Below are 19,997 nucleotides of genomic sequence, written 5' to 3' on the forward strand. Positions count from 1 at the left end.
TAAGAGATCTATGGGATAATATAAAATAGGCCAATCTATGCATAATAGGGATTACAGAAGGAGAAGAAAAAGAAAAGGGGACTGAAAATATATTTGAAGAAGTTATGGCTGAAAACTTTCCAAATTTAAAGGAAACAAATATCAAGATACAGGAAGGCCTCAAACAAGTTGAACTCAAACAGGTCCACACTAAGTGATATTATAATAAAAATGGCAAAAGTTAAAGGTAAATAGAGGATTCTAAAGGCAGCAAGAGAAAAACTAAGAGTTAACTATAAGGGAACCCCCATAAGAATATCAGCTGATTTCTCTACAGAAACACTACAGGCCAGAAGAGAGTGGCAAGATATATTCGAAGTTCTAAAAGGGAAAAAAAATGCAGCCTAAAATAGTCTACCCAGCAAGAATATCATTTAAAATAGAAGAATATCATTTAAAGAATTTCTCCAACAAACAAAAACTGAAAGAGTACAGCAAAACTAAAGCCATTCTAAAAGAAATACTGCAAGAGCGCCTCTAAATAAAAAAGAAGAAAGAAGAAACAGGATGGAAGAAATCACAACTGGAAAGTAATAACTTAAATAAGCGAGTTTACAGATCTAAAAGGAAAACAAACAAAACCTATTGTAAAAGCAACAATAAATACAGGAACAGCAAAAGGATAAACAAGATAAACATGAAGATGTTAAAAAAGGATGTCAAAATCATAAAATACGGAAAAGGAAAGTAAGAAAATCTAGACTCTTTTTTTTTAGAATGTGTTTGAGCCTATATGACTATCAGGATAAAGCAAGTAGATATAGGAAGGGGTTAATATACTTGAAAAACAGGGCAACCACAAATCAAAACCAAACAATACAGTCACAAAAACTCAAAAGAAGAGAACACAGGCATAACATAAAAGGAAAACATCCAACCAAAAAAAGAAAGGAACAAAGGAAAAACATAGAATCAACCAGAAAAGGTTTAAAATGGTGATAAATACATGTTTATCACTTATCATCTTAAGTGTCAATGGACTGAATGCTCCAATCAAAACAGACGGACTGGCAGACTGGATTAAAAAAAACAAGAGCCTTCAATATGCTGCCTACAAGAGACTCACCTTAGGGCAAAGGACACAAATAAGTTGAAAGTGAGGGGATGGGAAAAGATATTTCATTCAAATGGAAAAGACAGGAAAGCAGAAGTTGCAATACTCACACAAAACAAAACAGACTTTAAAATGAAGGCCATAAGGCCATAAGGAACAAAAAGGACACTATTTAACAATTAAAGGATCCATTCGAGAAGAGGATATTACAATCACCAATATATATGCCCCTAATATAGGAGCACCCAGATACATACAACAAATACTAACAGACGTAAGTGGAGAAATTGATAGGAATACAATCATAGAAGACGACTTTAACACCCCACTCACATCAATGGACAGATCTTCCACACAGAAAATCAACAAGGCAACAGAGATCCTAAATGACACAATAGAAAAGTTAGACTTGATTGATATTTTCAGGACACTACATTCAAAAAAATTAGAATACACATTCTTTTCAAGTGCACATGGAACATTCTCAAGGACTGATCACATACTGGGCCACAAAACTAACCTCAACAAATTTAAGAGTATAGAAATTATTTCATGAGCCAGAAAGACAAAGACAAATACCATATGATATCACTTATAACTGGAATCTAATATCCAGCACAAATGAACATCTCCTCAGAAAAGAAAATCATGGACTTGGAGAAGAGACTTGTGGTTGCCTGATGGGAGAGGGAGGGAGTGGGAGGGATCGGGAGCTTGGGCTTATCAGACACAACCTAGAATAGATTTATAAGGAGATCCTGCTGAATAGCATTGAGAACTATGTCTAGATACTCATGTTGCAACAGAAGAAAGGGTGGGGGAAAAAAACTGTAACTGCAATGTATACATCTAAGGATGACCTGACCCCCTTGCTGTACAGTGGGAAAATAATAATAAAAAAAAAAAAAAAAGAAATTATTTCAAGTATCTTCTCTGGCCACAATGGGATGAAACGAGAAATCAACCATAGAAAAGATATGATAAAAAACTGACTACATGTAGATTAAACAACATGTTACTAAAAAGCAATGGGTCAACAAGGAAATCAAAAGGGAAATTAAAAAATACCACGAGACAAATGATAATGAAAACACAACCATTCAAAATCTATGAGATGTCACAAAAGCAGTTCATAGAGGGAAGTCCATAGCAATACATGCCTTCCTCAAAAAAGAAGAAAAATCTGAAATCAACAACTTAACCTACCACCTAAAAAATTAGAAAAAGAAGAGCAAACAAAACCTAAAGTTAGCAAAAGGAAAGAAATCATAAAAAACCAGAGAGGAAATCAATAGAGATTCAAAAAATAGAGAAGTTCCTGTTGTGGCTCAATGATAATGAACCCAACTAGTAACCACGAGGAGGCAGGCTGGATTCCGAGCCTCACTCAGTGGGTTAAGGTTCTGGGTGTGGCACAGGCTGCCTGCTGCAGCTCTGATTTGACCCCTAGCCTGGAAACTTCCATATGTGTGGCCCTAAAAACCAAAACCAAAACAAACAAAAAACCAATAATACCAAGAGGTGGTTCTTTTGAAGGGGTAAACTGAACTGACAAACCTCTCTCTGGCCAGACTCATCAAGAAGTGGAAAGAACTCAAACAAAAGAAATGAAAAAGAGAAATCTCAACAGATATTGCAGAAATACGAAAATAATAGTAATACTATGAACAATTATATGCCAACAAAATGGTCAACTTTCTAGAGACATACAGACTACCAAACTGAATCAAGAAGAAACAGGTTAACTGAACAGACTGATCCCTAGAATCAAATTGAATATGTAATAAAAACATTCCCTATAGACAAAGTCCAGGACCTGATGGCTTCATAGGCAAATTCTACCAAACATAAAAAGAACAACTTATACCCATCCTTCTTAAACTTTTCCAAAAGTCTGAAGAAGGAACACAGTCAAAGACATTCTGTGAAGCCACCATTACCCTAATACCAAAACCAGACAAAGATACTACCAAAGAAGAAAATTATAGGCCAGTATCTTTGATGAATATAGACACAGAAATTCTCAACAAATTTTTAGCCAACCAAATCCAACAACATATAAAAAATGATCATACACCACTACCAAGTGGGATTCATCCCAAGTTCACAAGGATGGTTAAACATACACAAATCTATCAACGTCATACATCACATTAACAAAAGAAAAGTCAAAAACTGCATGATCATCTCATTAGATGCAGAAAAAGCATTTGACAAAATCCAACATCCACTAGTGATAAAAACTCTTACCAAAGTAGGTACAGAAGGAACATACCTTCACATACTAAAAGCTATTTATGACAAACCCACAGCCAATATAGTACTCCACAGAGAGAAGCTGAAAGCCTTTCTGCTAAAATCTGGAACAAGACAAGAATGCCGACTCTCACCACTTTTATTCAACATAGTATTGGAAGTCCTAGCCACAGCAATCAGACAAAAGAAATAAAAGGTATCCAAATTGGAAGAGAAGAGGTAAAATTGTCACTCTATGCAGATGACATGATACTATATATAGAAAACCCTAAGGACTCCACACAAAAACTACTCGAACTGATCAATGAATTCAGCAAAGTAGCAGGATACAAGATTAACATTCAGAAATCGGTTGCATTTCTGTATACTAACAATGAAATATTAGAAAAGGAATATAAAAATACAGTGCCATTTAAAATCACACCTCCAAAAAATCAAATGCCCAGGAATTAACCCGATCAAGGAGGTGAAAGACTTAAATGCTGAAAACTATAAAACATTAATCAAGGAAATTAAAGAGGATTCAAAGAAATGGAAAGATATTCCATGCTCCTGGATTGGAAGAATATTGTTAAAATGGCCATACTATTCAAAGCAATCTACAGATTCAATGCAATCCCTATCAAATTACCATGACATTTTTCACAAAACTACAACAAACAATCCAAAAATTTATATGGAACCATAAAAGACCCAGAATTGCCAAAGCAATTCTGAGGAAGAAAAACTAAGCAGGAGGCACAACTCTCACAGACTTCAGACAATATCACAAAGCTACAGTCATCAAGATGGTGTGGCAGTGGTACAAAAACAGACATACAAGCCAATAAAACAGAATAGAGAACCCAGAAATAAACCAGACACCTGCTGTCAATTAATCTTCGAGAGGGTGTGGAGAAAAGGGAACCCTCTTACACTGCTGCTGGGAATGTAAACTGGTACAACTACTATGGAAAACAGTGTGGAAGTACCTCAGAAAACTAAATATAGAACTACCATATGATCCATCAGTCCCACTCCTGGGCACACATACCTTATAAAACTGATTTTTAAAGAAATTTCCTCTTTGCCTTTGCAGCTTGGAAGCTCAGAATCAAATCTGTAGTCCCATCCAAGTAAAATGTATAGCACAGGAAGTTCCCTTGTGGGAACTTGTAGGTTAAGTATTGGCATGGTCACTGCAGTGGCTCGGGTCACTGACGTAGCATGGGTTCGATCCCTAAGCAGGGGAACTTCCACATACTGTGGGCATGGCCAAAAGTAAATAAATAAAATGTATAGCACAGAGAGGCACTCATCTTTTGTATTAAACTCATCTTTGACTTCTCTTAATTTTCTTTTACCCTAACTCCCTCAATCACTTTAATTAAAATCCTGTTACATTGAACTATTTTGGAAAGATACCTCAAATCATTTTTTGGAACACAATAAAGGAACTGGTAAGAAGAAAATAAAAAGTAACAGGAAAAAAGGCTCCCAAATCCAAGACTTTATCCCAATACTAGAAGAATACAAAGCCTGTTTACCAGTATGTCTAAAAAGCAAACATAGATGCTTATGTTGGTACCTTTCTACTCAAGGTGCTGTCCATGGAAGAGCAGCATCTGCATCACCTCAAAGCTGGTTGGGAATGCAGATTCTTAGGCACCACCCCAGAGCTTTGGAATCAGAATCTACATTTTAGCAAGTTCTCAGGAGGTTGGTAAGTGCAGCAATGTTTCGGCACTCTGAAAAAAACACTCTAATATCTTTACAACCATTCACTGAGTGCCTACCTTATGTGAGGCATACACAGAAGGAAATTTATGATCCTTGTCCTAAGGTCTTTCCAACAGGACACTAGAAAAATCACACACCTTGTGGTAGGTTTTTAATGGCTAATTATAAATGTCACAATTGGAAGGGCATCTTCAGAAAGAATAGTACTACAGAGTCACTTGGCTATGCAGCAGAAATTGACACAACACTCTAAATTAACTATATATTTTTTGTAAAAGAGAATAGCATTCCCTAGAAAAGATTCAAGATTCATGTGGCTACACTGAAAGCAGACTCAGAGACCAGAATTCTGAGACAATTACAAGCAAAAAGAGGTATGGTCTTTGGGAGACGCCAAATAATTTAAGAGACCTGCCAAGGAGACCTCCTCCAGGATATGAACAACTCAGCCTGTTTCCTGCCACCAGAGAGTGGTACAGGAAAACCTGGAAGTGAGGCAATATCCCCCCCTCAGGGGGTGCATCTGCCACCTCAAGGTCTGGCAAACAGGTTTAGAGCTAGGAGGAAGACTGCTTCCACTTTTCACAATGTTTGTGAACAACTTCAAAGGTTTCTTCACGAAAAGAGACTGACGATAAAAGGATAGAAAGCCACCTCAAGTCCACCTCCATCTGAACCAACCACCCTAAGGGTTTTTTCCAGCCACATAAGCCCCCATCTGTTCCACTCTGTTCTTTCATGACCACGCTGAGTACAGACCACATGAAGAGTGCATCAGATCCTACTCTAATACTTGGCCAAACTGTTACTTGGCACTCCATCAATCTTCAGTGGGTGGTGACACTCTAAATGCATAAAACAAGTAATCTTCCATGGAATACCTGTACTGAAGGGGAAAATCGGGAACGGCCCAACAGATTTTCTTAAATCAAGGAACAGATACGGACCAAAAGGCAGACACACTCTCAAGGGTTCAAATGCTATACAGATATTTAGTATTAGCGAATCTGTTCAAGCATGTTTATTTTTAACCTAACAACTGCTAAGAGCTACTAAACATTTTCTTTGTGCCAGCAACTATGCTAAACATTTTATGTCAATATTTTATTTAATCCTCAGAAAGCATGGAGTAGGTACTATTGTCACTCCCATTTTACAGAGGAAATGGAGACGTACAGAAGTAAATAACACGTCCAGAGGCAGTAACACAGCAGAGCTAAAGTGTGATTTGACTTAAGCGAGCCAGAGTTCAACTGCCTCCCTCACCTATAAGAATAACTGGCCCAAAGAGTTAAAGGAAATAAAGCTTTTATTTCATCAACTTTTGGCTACACTGCTGATTTTGTTTTGTTAGCTTTCTTCAATCACTAAGTGCCTTCTATAAGCCAAACATTATGCTACGGGTTGGGGAAACCACAAAACAGCATGTGTTGTTTAAAAACAGAGAGGTTACAGAAATTGGCCCAAAGAAGGGAGTGATTATGGGGGGAGGGGCTTAAAAAAAAAAACAAACCTCTCTAGAAGAGGTAACACCTGAGTTATTTGCTCTTTTCTGTGCCCAGTGGCCCAGAATTGATTAACCGCAGTAGTGGGGGGAACAACGATGAGGAGTGAGGACTTCTAATTCTTTTAACCAAGCCCTGGGCCGTTGGCTTCTTGACCCAACACATTTTGTCATGCATTTTAACATCCTTCACACCTTAGATCTAAGAAGGTAATGGTGTTTACAAATGCCACCTATCTTCGTGCCCCCCCAAATGAATTCCCAGTGAGGTCCAAATTTGCTCTGGCACTGGCAGGCTTCCGCTCATTTTTATTACAAACAATACCGAATCCAACCGAAGAATTATAAATGACTTCAAATGGGTTTTGGTCCTGTGCCCCTGGCCTGAGAACCATTCTAGGTACGACAGCTGGAAAGGGTGGACCGTCTACGCAGGAAAAAAAAAAAAGTGAGACAAATTGCTTTTTCCCCACGGCAGCAAGGGCTACTGCATTCAATGAGATCAGAAGGCATCGTTCGTCTCCATCTTAACGTGGGAATGACCCTGAGTGGATAAGAGAAGGTCTCTGCGGTAGCCGGGATCCAGAAACACCGCGGGCCCCTTACTCCCGGAGCACCTGGACCCGGAAAGCGCTCAGGGTAAACAGGGCACACCCGGGGCGAGGCCGCGAAAGGAATAAGTCCCCCCGCGGCCGGGGCAGAACCGCGGCGCAGCTGCTCGACCCGGAGGATGCGCCACCACGCCGCTCCCGGGGCCCGGCCTCGCGACGCTCGGGCTTTTCCAACGCCGGCCTCCCACCTCCGCGACTCGACTCCCGGCCGCCACCCGCGCCCACCCTTCCGCTTGCAAAATGGACGCCCCCGTCTCCGCGAAGCCTCCGTGCTCTCACTGGCGGGGGACGCGAGGCCCCGCGCCCGCCTGGCCCCACCTCGCAGACCCAGAGTCCGCAGGGCAGAGGGGCCGGGCCGCAGCCCCTAGCGCCGCGGAGGCCGAGCCTCGCATTGCGCGCCAGCCGATACTTACCGCTTCTCGAACGCTCCGGACACCCAGACAGGGCCTACTGCGGCGCCCGCAGCCCCAGCAGGCCCATGCGGTGGCCCGGAGATGGGGGTCTCAGGTGGTCACCGCTGCCCTCCTGCAGGAGTCCAGAACGCCAGGGGCGGGACCGAGCGCCGGCCACGCCCTTCGGGTCCGCCCCGCCTCCGCGCGGCGGCTCCTTTGGGGCGGGCACGGCCAATCCCAGCCCCCAATCCGAAGGGTCGACCAATGCGCGACCTACTCCTGCAAGAAAAGCCCGCTCGTGCAAGAAGAGCCCACCCCTGGCATCGTCTTGGCCTATGAGAGTCCGGATCTTCTTAGAGCAGCTCTCCTCCCCCGCCCTCCACGCTGCAGATCGCGTTCTGCTGTTTTGGGCGAGCTGGGTTGTGCGATTGCGCGTAGTTCCGGGCTGCTAGGAGGGGTGGGTGCCTTGGAGCTCTCTCTCAGTGCTGGTAGGTCGCACCTTGAGTGTTGCATTCATTCATTTGAGCAAGGCATCCGGCAGTGTTACTGCCGTGCTGCTGCGGTGAGGCGGACTCACAGTCTTTGTGCGTCTGTTTACAATCGCATCTAAACAATGAGGCGTACATGCCACAGGTGCGGCCAAAACTTTAATAAGTCATGAAATAATAAATAAGAAAATAATGATATAAATAATGAAATAAAATAACCAGGCATGTGACCCAGGCCTGAACAGGGGCCACGGGGGCACTAGCGCCGGAAGACGGTGAGGTTCCCAGCCCGGGTGGTTGGAGACGGCTTTAGACGGCAGGTGGGACTTAGGCAGGCTCGGAAAGGATGGGAGGGGTGTGGATAAAAAGAGCTGCGAGCTGCTTAGCGGCTCTCTGAGCAGCCTGGTCTAAAGGAAAATAGGTGATGAATCTGAGGGAAACTGGCATCCAACCTGTGGGAGGCCATGATGCACATGCCCTTCCATCACCTCCCCTTTCCTTCCACTCTGGACAGCTTGATGCTGGAGGGCCTAATGACAAAGCTCTTTAGCTGAAATCTGGGGCGTAGAGGAACTACCCACCTGGCTGGGGAGGGGAAGGGATTACATGGTAACAGTGTTCCTGCGTTCCGATGCTTTTTCCCAGGAGCACTTGCAGCAATCTGACTTACACCGAATGCCTCACCAATTCGTAAAATAGGTCTGCAAATGTCTGAAGCCCAGCTGTGGGCAACTTGAATTCCACTTTACAAATTTTTTATCTAGTAGCTCTTGAGCGGCAGTTTGGGAGATAAAAGACTTGTGGGGTTTTTCAAAACCTGTCACAATAGCTGAAGGTTTTGTCTAACCCAAGAGTCACAAACAAACAAGAGCAAAACCTAACCCACAGATTATTTGGGCAGCACGTTGATTTTATTTGCTTTAATTTTTAAAATAAGAATTTAAATCTAACAAGCACCACTTCTGTATTAAGTAACAGCAAGCAATTTCACACTTTGTTACCCACCTGACACGGTAAGGTGTTTGTGTTTGTGACCCTTGGTCTTCTCTGAATACACGGAAGACCTCTGAGGAGTCATCTAATCGTGCTGGCTAAGACTTGGGTCTTTATTACAAGAAGGGTGGTATAGTGACGAGCATATCTGGAAAGGCTTACAGCTCCCTTCTTAGCCAAGGGGGGTTGTTCTTTAGTTAAAACTCTATTTCAAGACAACCAGCTGGACAGAGAATGGTGTCAAGTCCAAACAGGTTAACAGAGCATAGAACCACAGCACCAAATCCAAGCAAAGTGTACTTAAAAAAAAAAAAAAAAAAAAAAAAAAAAAAAAAGGCCAAATGAATAAGGTCTCAAAAAGCCAAGGAAGTTATGGGTGGTGGAATTTGAGATAAGCAGACTATGAACAGAAATTTTTTTTTTTTTTTTTTGGCTACAAATATCAAAATTCCCGGGCCAGGAACTGAACCCACACCACAACAGCAACCTGAGCTGCTGCAATAACACCAAGTCCTTAACCCCCTGTGCCACAAGGGAACTCCCAGAAAAGTAATTTTTAAGTCAGCCAAAACCTAGCCCAGTCCACATGGTATGTGTCAGGTCCCAGGTCAAATCCCTCCCCGATCTCCACAACCAAATGTGCACTTTCCCTTCTTTGAACTCTGCAGCACTCTGTATCTTGCCCATGGCCTTTATAATTTTTTTGGCTGCACCCACAGTATGTGGAATTTCTTCCACCAAGGACAAAACCCACACCACAGCAGCAACCTGAGCTGCTGCAGTGGCAACACTGCATCCTTAACCTGCTGTGCCACAAAACAGAATTCCATGGCCTTTATCATTTTCTACCCCACATGGTTTCCTCATCTGTAAGAGCAGTTAGGGTGGATGACTCCTGAGGTTCCTCTCAGCTACGACATTCTATAATTTTGTGTTGTGAGCATCCTTTGTTTTTGCTTGACAAGTAATCTTTCCTTTGAGGAATTGCTTGAAATACCCTGGATCAGATGATTCTCTAGGGGCATCACATCCCTGGCCCCTGTAAGGCAGGAAAAATGGAGAGCAAGGAGGCGTGGAGCCCAGGCCTAGCCAACTATCATCTCCTTCCTCTTCTCAAACATGTGACTCAACCTGAGCTGAACTGAACCCCTGCCTGGGATTTTAAAGAATGAGGCTGGGAGAGAGTTTGTTTTTTCCTCTGGTGCCTCTAAGCTTAAGCACAGTAAAACAAGAGGTATGTATGGTTATATTCTTTTTTTTTTTTTTCCTGCTTTTTAGGACTGCATCCCCAGGCTAGCAGTCAAACTGGAGCTATAGCTGCTGGCCTACATCACAGCCACAGCAACATGAGATCCAAGCCGCGTCTCTGACCTATACCACAGCTCCAGGCACATCGGATCCTTAACCCACTGTGCGAGGCCAGGGATCAAACCTGCATCTTCATGGATACTAGTCAGATTCGTTTCTGCTGAGCCACGACAGGAACTCCCTGGTTATATTCTTTATGCCAGAAAAGCTGGGGGAATCAGCTCTCAAATAATAGAAACCCAGGAAGATCAGGCAGCAAGATACTCGGCCAAAGCTACACTGTTCCAACTGTTGTAGTTGGGGTGTACGCCTGCACTTTTAGTGCCACCATGAATTAACTGTCCTCTCTTCTGGGATGTTCAGTATTCACTCAAGATTCAGATTTGGGACAGGACCAACTTGTCCAACTCTGGTCATGTGCCTGTGTTCTAACTGCCAACAGACAAGGAGACTTCCGGTTTCTACTGTGGCTTGTGCTGGACCAGCTGGCTTCGGGGGGGGGGGGGAAGGCCCAACTTCCTTCGAAGATCCATAGTGGGGGGCTCCCACCAAAGTAAAAGGGTATTCAGGTGCTGGGTAGCCAAAAGAACTTCACCACAGTCCATCTCTCAGGCTGCACAATGCCACCATCTCTCCTCCACCAACAACCAAAACGCACTCATGCCATCACCAGAGGAGAACTGCTCAAAGTCAGCCATTGTATCTGACCCCAAGTCTAAATATGTGGGTGAGGGTCTCTTTGAGATAGGCTGGGACTTGGGACCTGGGGCCCTTTACTGCTGTGTTTGCATCTGGACAAACATCTCCTCTAGCAACAAAATAAAAAGAAACTGTAAGGGACTAACAATAACTGCATCTATGTGCAGCTGGGGCAAATTATGAACAACAAGATACAAAAAGGCCAAAACCCAACTGTGACTTCTCAGCCACCAGGAGCAAAAGCAGGGTACTGCTCATGATCCCTGCAGCACCACCAAGGGGGTGGGCCCAGCCCAACCCACCCCTCTGCTCCTACCCTCACCCACTCAAAAACCAGCTGCCCCTCCTTCTCAAGAAGTAAGCAAGCAAGGGAAACTTACTTGTTTTCACTTCCTGGTGCTGCAATAGGAGTCCCAAAAAAGCCTTGCCTGGATTCCTCATCTGGCCTCTTATCAATTTCTATTGATTAAAAAAAGTCCAGGGTGGGGGCATGTGCTTGGGTTGTGGGATGGAAATCCTGTGAAATTGGATTGTGATGATCATTGTACAACTACAGGTGTGATAAATTCATTGAGTAATTAAAAAAAAATTTTTTTTTAAGTCCAAAACCCCTGGGAGTTCCCGTCATGGCGCAGTGGTTAACGAATTCGAGTAGGAACCATGAGGTTGCGGGTTCAGTCCCTGCCCTTGCTCAGTGGGTTAAGAATCCAGCGTTGCCGTGAGCTGTGGTGTAGGTTGCAGATGTGGCTTGGATCCCTCATTGCTGTGGCTCTGGTGTAGGCCAGTGGCTACAGCTCCAATTCGACCCCTAGCCTGGGAACCTCCATATACCGCAGGAGTGGCCCAAGAAATAGAAAAAAATAAAATAAAAAATAAATTAAAAAATAAATAAAGTCCAAAACCCTTGCTGGTGACACATTCTAAGTTTCATCACAATACTACCTCAATGTTGTATAGTATGTAGATGAAATTTTAGAATTAATATCACCTGATATACTTTATTTATTTATTTATTTTGTCTTTTAGCCATTTCTTGAGGCGCTCCTGCAGCATATGGAGATTCCCAGGCTAGGGATCCAATCGGAGCTGTAGCTGCCGGCCTACACCAGAGCCACAGCAACATGAGATCTGAGCCGCGTCTGTGACCTACACCACAGCTCACAGCAACGCCGGATCCTTAACCCACTGAGCAAGGGCAGGGATTGAATCCGCAACCTCATGGTTCCTAGTCGAATTCATTAACCAATGCGCCATGACGGGAACTCCTCACCTGATATACTTTAAATACAATAATGAAGAGAAGGGAGATGAAAGAAAAGGTCAATTGATTAAAAAAAAAAACCTTTACATTTCTAAACACAGCAAGAAAAGAAATACAAGTAGAGGCTACAATCCTCATTTCTGAAACTGGTAATGAGGCTTTCTTGGCATTTAGGATTCCTCAGCTCCAATATCCATTCCAGCCTTCCTCATTACCTTCTAGCTGGCCCAGATTCTTCCCTGGTGGGGTTAACCAAACCTTCATTCTTGAGGAGTCTGCCTTGGTGGGCCTGCCTGTACATCGTGCAGTTCTTTCCATTAGCTTGTATCCCTGGCTACCGGAGTGATGAGGTGCTCCGTGAAACCTCATGGGTTCCAGTTACACTGGTCCTCTGATAGTCAGGACCAGTCACCAGCCAACACTGTAACCTCCAGCGGCATGAGACCACACCAACCTCAGCTGCCAGTTAATGGTAGGCTCTGCTGCAAATACTGCTCTCGAATATCTAAACCAGCTGCTTTAATAACAAAAAAAAATAGCTAACAATAGGGAAGAACTCTTGTATTCTATTACAAGTTAATCACTAAAGGGATGTTGCCCTTAAGCTCAAATTATACATAATGGCCCATCTCTGGGAGCCCTGCCTCCCAGGTAATGAGCTTTAAGCTATATAACTGTTTAGCTTACAGCATTTTGACCAGGCCCACCTGTGAATGACTGCAGGTAGGAAGAGATGAACACATCCCCCCCAGAGGCTGACCAGAATAGGAAATGTTTGAGTTGACTCCCTCTCCTTTTAGCATATAAGAAGCCTGAATTCTAATTCAGGCAAAATGGTTCTTTGGGACACATGTCCACTCTCTCCTCAATCTGCAGGCCTTCTGAGTAAAGTCACTATTCTTTGCCCCAACAACCTATCTCTCGATTTACTGGCTTATTGTGTGGCCAGTCGTGCGAGTTTGGACTCAACAACAATCTGAGTAAAAGGGGAGTATAAATTTTGAAGGAGAATCTTTGGACATAATTTGAGAGATGCCTGGGAACTCCCATATGCTGCAAGTGCGGCCCTAAAAATAAAAATAAAATGCTCATATTCATCATATATTCTACCATTTCCATTTTCACCCTGAGATTTCCTTCCTAAGAAATCTTCCACTCTTCCTTGCTTGTTTGCTTCCTTCCAATCTTTTGCTCCAACCTTGACTTATTATTCTTACCTTGGGCCTCCTACACTGTCACCTCCCCTCAGCAGAAACTTCACTTGTTATTTCTGGTTCAGGAAGATTCAAGACTTGTTGAAATAGAAAACAGCAACCAACATTGATATAAAATAACTGTAAGAACAAAGCAGTAATCAGCCCTTTTCGCTAATGACAATACATAAAACCAAGAAGTAGGGGAAAACTGCAACACAGCACTCCTGACATAAATACCATTTAGTGAGCAACTGAAGCTGTAAAGAATGTAAAACATTAGGTATTTAAAATTCAAAGAAGACACGGACATAAGACAGCTGAGAAATGAGGATCAATCGAGTCAGGAAAGAAAAAAACAATAATATTGAGATATGAAAACTAAATTATATGGTGTCTAAGGGGAAATGGGTGCGCCTAAGATTCAATAAGGAACATTAAGAAAAAAGGAGTTCCTGGTGCAGGTTAAGAACCCGACTAGTATCCATTAGGATGCACGCGTGATCCCTATCCTCACTCAGTGGGTTAAGGATCTGGCGTTGCCATGAGCTGTGGTATAGGTCGCAGATGTGGCTCAGATCCCACCTTGCTGTGGCTGTGGCATAGGCTAGCAGCTGCAGCTCCAATTCAACCCTAGCCTGGGAACTTCCAAATGCCACAGGTGTGACCAGAAAAAGAAAAAAGAAAGAAAAAAATATTTTCCAAAGATAAATTTGGAAAAGTAAAAATATCAGAGAAAAAAATGAGACAGAGATGGACAGAGCCAACGTATAATCATAGCCTCCAAAGAATAAAAATATAACAAAACTATAATGCAAGGAAATTTTCTGAAAATAAAACAAGATAGGAATTCTCGAAAGGAAACAGAAATGGACGAGTATCATTAGTCTCAGGGAAATGCAAATCAAAATCACAATGTAATATAACTGCATCCACTAGGATAGCTACAGTAAAGACGACAACTAATAACAAGTGCTGGTGAGGATGTAAGAAGTTGGAACCCTCAAACATTGCTATCAGGACTGTAAAATTGTGCAGCTACTTTGGAAAACTGTCTGGCAGCTCCTCAAATGGTTAAACATGGATTTAGCATATGATCCAGCAAGAGAGATGAAAACACATGTTCACACAAACACTTGTACATGAATGTTCATAGCAGCATTATTCATAATAGGCAAAAATGGAAACAACTCAAATATCCATCAACTGATGAATGGATAAATAAAATGGGGAATACCCATAAAATGGAATTTTTCTTTGGCAATGAAAAGGAATAAAGTATGGATGCATGCTACACAACAGAGATGAACCTTGAAAACACAATGCTAAGAGAAAAAAGCCGGTTACGAAAGACCACATATTAAATGATACCATTTATGTGAGTGTCCAGAATAGGCAAATCTATAGAGACAAAGAATAGATTAGGGCTAAGGGAGTTGGCAATAATCGGAAGTAACTGATAATAGGTAATAAGCTTTTGGGGGTGATGAAATGTCTTAAAATTGATTGTGGTTGGAATACTACTCAGCCATAAAAAAGAACAAAATAATGCCATTTGCAGCAACATAGATGGAACTAGAGACTCTCATCCTGAGTGAAGTCAGTCAGAAAGAGGGAGGCAAATACCATATATCACTTATATCTACAATCTAATATATGGCACAAGTGAACCTTTCCACAGAAAAGAAAATCATGGACTTGGAGAATAGACCTGTGGTTGCCAAGGGGGAGGGGAAAGAAGTGGGATGGATTGGAAGCTTGGGGTTAACAGATGCAGACTATTGCCTTTGGAATGGATTAGCAATGAGATCCTATTGTGTAGCACTGGGAACTATGTCTAGTCACTTATGATGGAGCATGACAATGTGAGAAAAAAGAATGTATACATGTATGTGTAACTGGGTCACCATGCTGTACAGTAGAAAAAAATAATAATGTACTGGGGAGATTAAAAAAAATTGATTGTGGTTATGGTTACCCAACTCCGTAAGTAAACTAAAAACTATGGAACTATACACTGTAAATGGGTGAACTATAATGGCAGATGAATTATATCTCAATTGAGCTTAAAAAAAATGGATACAGGAGTCAGCTTGAAAGAGTTTCTCACCGGCCAAATTTGGGACAATTTGTACATCAAAAAGAATAATGTTAACTGATTATAAGGATTTTAAAAACGAATCCATCACAATTTTCAAATAAAAAACCATGAGAAAAAAGGAAGAAGAAAAATTAAACTTTCTTGAGTGATAAATGTACAAGCAATGATAGATAGGACAAATCACCATTTACAACCCCAAATGTAATAATTAACCATGTCAAGGATGGTGAATGGGGAAAAGGATATTCATACAGACTCTAAGCTTCATCCCACTGGTTACTTACTAATTATAAAAAGAAAGTTATATATTTATAAAGGAGAAATCGAGCAGTCACCACCATAACCAAGTGATCAAAATCATTAATAACGGGACCTCCAAACATATGCCCCCTAAGAAGACTTCTTTCCAAAAATGTTTAACCTAACCACAGGAAATACAGTGGTTTAATTTCCATAGGAAATACAGTGGATACTGGGACACATTCAATACCACCATCAGGAAATAACTGTCTCCAAAATACGGGATGTTCTATAAAACAATTGGCCTGGACTCTCCAGAAACGTCAACAGTATGAATAAACAGAAACAGATGGTATTGGAAAGAACTGTGCTATATTAAAATATACCAAATAGATAAAACAACCAAAAACAACATGGGAATCTCAACCAGACTCTGGAGTAGAAGAAAAAAGGGCTATAAAAATATTTGGGGGATAGTCGGGTAGAGTTGAATTTGAGCTGACATTAGGTAATTACAGCACTACTGGTTTTTTTTTTGTTTTTTTTAATGGCTGCCCCTGTTCCAGGGCTGGGAATCGAACCCACACCACAGCACTGACACATCAGTGGCAACACCAGATCCTTAACCCAATAGGGAACTCTTTAGAGCATTATAATTAACACTGTAGTTATATAGGAAAATGCCCTCATTCTTAAGAGATGCGAGCTGAGTTAATTAGGGATGAAATGTCTTGATGTCTCTAACTTCTTTTTTAGTTACCAGCCAAAAAGTATACATGCTGTATCTAATAAAGGTAGTAAAACGTTAATGATCAATGAATCCGTGCTTGGCCATCTCTAAGATCGCACTCAGTGAATCCTGCCCTTCTCTCCTGGAATCCACACTCTGTATAATCCCCTCCCCCTTGGGTGTGAGCTAGATTTTGTGCCTGGTTTCTACATGTGGCAGAAATGATGGGATGTCACCTCTGTGACTGGGCTGCAAAGACTGTGGCTTCTGTCTTTGACATTCTCTTCCTCATTGGCTCAGAGGGAAGCTGGCTGCTGTATTATGAACCACCCCAGGGAGGAGAAGCCCATGTGATGAGAACTGAGTGAGGTCTCCAGCCAACAGCCAGTGAGGACCTGAGACACTCGGTCCAACAGCCCGTGAGGAACCGAATCCTAACAACAACCACATGAGTGAGCTTGGACACAAATCTTTCCTCAGACCAGCCATCATGTGAGACTGCAGCCCAGTCAACGCCTTGATTACAGGCTCCTGAGAGACCCTGAGCCAGAGACGCTCAGCTAAGTGGTCCCTGGGGTCCTGACCCAAAGAAACTGTGACATGATAAATATTTGTCCCTTTAGGCAACTACGTTCTGGAGGAATTTGTTTCACAGCAATAGAGAACTGCTTCACTAAGTGAATGGTCTATCCATTGTATTCTTTCCATGTTTGTACATTCACAGTTTTTATCATCACAAGGACAGTTTGGCCTGCACACTGCTGTTGGCACCATGGCCCTGCCTAAGGATTGCTACCCCTGCTGACATTTGATGCTGCGGCAGTACATTATTTCTCAGCTGCTTCACTAGCAGGAACATCATGTGTCCAAGCTGCAGCTTGCAGGGAGTGGGGCCAGAAAGTACCCAACTCCCTCAGCTTCCACACGGAGATGTGTGGTCCTGTCTTCTGCCAGGACTCATACAATGGGGGAGGCTCCTCAAATAGGGAAGGTATTTGGATGCTGGGTAGACAAAAAAAAAAAAAAAAAAAAAAAACGTGAGGAGGAGGCAGTGGAAGAGGAAAAGTGAAAAAGAAAGTAAAGAAAAGAAGGCAAGAGAAGGAACATGGGAAGGGAGGGAGGAGAGAGAAAAAACAGCTGCTACATTTTCTTCTGCTTCTCTGCTCCCCAACTGTTTGGAAAGCTTACCTGCTGTAGGAGAGAAAGACACAGAGAGTTCCTGACGAAGTAATTTAAATTCTTGGATATTCATGTGCACACAGAATGATGCCTGCCATTGCAGTAAGCAAAGGATGTTGCGGTTATCAAGCCATTAGACACCCAGCCCCATAAATGCACCCTAAGGGGATTCAGGAAAAAACACAATACTGGCCCTAGATAGATAAGGTGTATGTCAAAGGAATAATTTCAGTGAGCCTAGACTCTTGTATCCTCCTGAACTTAGAAAAGTGCTAAATTCATTAACTTGAGATGTCTGGTTTTCTTCAATTAACAGTAATCTTTTAATGTTCTGACTACTTGGGTGTTTCTGTTTGTTGGTTTTTTTGTTTGGTCCCCTCCCCCCCAGAAAAACTCCTGTATATCTTGGTTCCTCCCTTATCTCTTTGGAGCTGACAAGCTGTATCCCAGGCTTCAGTCCTCAGTAAGTGAACTAAATGAAACATAAATCTCCACTTTTGAGCTGTGCATATTTTTTCAGTCAGCATCACTAAGATAGCTCAGTTACTATCTCTCTCCATTTCTACTGGTACTCTCCTGCCAGTACCAACCCCATCAGTCTGTGTCTCTTTAAAGCCCCAAAGAGATGATCTGGTTGTTTGGCTGGTCACTACTTAATAGAGGGTATCCTTGCTGGTCAGTGTTTCCACTTGAAACTATGTCAGCAGGGCTAGACCGGCCGCTCGCATATAATACCCTTGGCAACAGGGGAAAAAAAAAAAAAAAAAAAGGAAAATGTAAAAGTTGTGACTTAAGTTTTATGCGGGGCAAAATGAGAACTCTAGCCCAGGAAACAGCCTCTCAGACAGCTCTGAGGAACTGCTCAGAAGAGGTGGGGCGGTGGAGTCTGTATATATGTGATTGCAGTGAAGGGGGAGGGACAGGTAAGCAAACCCACATTTTGGCAGAAGGTTGCTGCTCGTCACAAGGAGCAGATGTCTCCAACAATGATTTCAGTGCTTCTCCAGATATGAGAAGATGCAAGACATTACGCTTATAAAAATCTTCTCCTAAAAATATCTAGGTCTCTGCAGAAGGCCTGTTCTGCCAGTTCTTCAAAGAGCACAGAGCGCCTCATTCCTGACCCCCCACCCACCCGCCCTGAACTTTTTTAAGGATGTGCTGCAGCTCAGAACTATGGTGGCTAGTGACTTCATTCTTGGAGAACCACATGGCTAGTGACAATTTTTAGTTGGTACCCTCCAGTCCATTCCTTTACCAGACACAACAACTTCTACAAAAGAGGGTTTAAACTGGGGGTTTCAGCAGGCATCTTGAGGCTTCTGGAAAGGGATAGTGTTGAGGAAGGAACTTTGCTTGGCCTTGAGAAATAAAATATTGCTTGTAATATCAGTAAGCAAAGGATGTCACTGCCATCAGTGACTGCAGCCACCTCCAAGGGTGAGAGCCCTGAGGGAACTGAGATTGCAAATAAGGAACGCCCCTTGATCTAACAGTCATGAGACTGCAGCCACCCTGACAGCGCAGCCTGAGGAAACTAAGGTGAGAAAACACAGGACACTGGCCCCAGAGAGCTGAGGTGCATCTCAAAGGAATGATATAAGTGAGCCCTGGCTCTTGCATCTTCTCATACATAGAAAAGCACTAAATTCTTTAACTTGAGAAATCCATTTTTTTTGTTTTTTGCTTTTTTGTTTTGTGGCTGTGTCCATGGGGAGGTTTCCAGGCCAGGCACAAACCTGCACCATAGCAGTAATATAAGCCAGAGCAGTGAAAACACCAGATCCTTAACCTGCTGAGCCGCCAGGGAACCCCTGATTTTCTTCAATTAACAATCATTTTTTGGGAGTTCTGCCCATGGCACAGTGGGTTAAAGAAACTGACTGTGGCAGCTCAGGTTGCTACAGAGGTCTGAGTTCAATCCCCAGCCCAGCGCAGTACGTAAAGGATCCAGTGTTGCTGCAGCTGTGGAGGGGATCACAGCTGTGGCACGGATTCAATCCCTGGCCAGGGGATTTCCATACACTGAGGGTGTGGCCATAAAATTAAAAACAAACACAGACAATAATCTTTGGATGTTCTGCCTACCTGCCCTTTGTTGCAAAAACTCCTATCTCCTATATATCCGGGCTTCCCCTCGCCTCCTCGGAGCAGTGTTCTCAGGGTTATCTGAGGTGCTGTCTCCTGGGGCTTGAAGGCCTAAGAATGTCCATCAAATAAAACATAACTC

The 19,997-nt window shown here is 42.6% G+C and overlaps 1 protein-coding gene across 3 annotated transcripts in view; it reads right to left on the reverse strand.

Annotated features, from left to right (window-relative positions):
• The window catches only part of CEP68 (centrosomal protein 68), a 63,324-nt gene that overhangs the window by 24,041 nt on the left and 19,286 nt on the right, over nucleotides 1-19,997 (reverse strand). For 2 of the 3 annotated variants that reach the window (XM_021087448.1, XM_021087447.1), the window contains exon 1: nucleotides 7,597-7,763. The exons of the other annotated variant lie outside the window; for it this stretch is intronic. The gene's annotated coding sequence lies outside the window, so the exon portion shown is untranslated. Of the gene's footprint in view, nucleotides 1-7,596; nucleotides 7,764-19,997 lie in introns of those variants that run through there. 3 annotated transcript variants of the gene reach the window in all.

The sequence above is a fragment of the Sus scrofa genome, chromosome 3, assembly GCF_000003025.6.
Source record: "Sus scrofa isolate TJ Tabasco breed Duroc chromosome 3, Sscrofa11.1, whole genome shotgun sequence".
NCBI lineage: Eukaryota > Metazoa > Chordata > Mammalia > Artiodactyla > Suidae > Sus > Sus scrofa.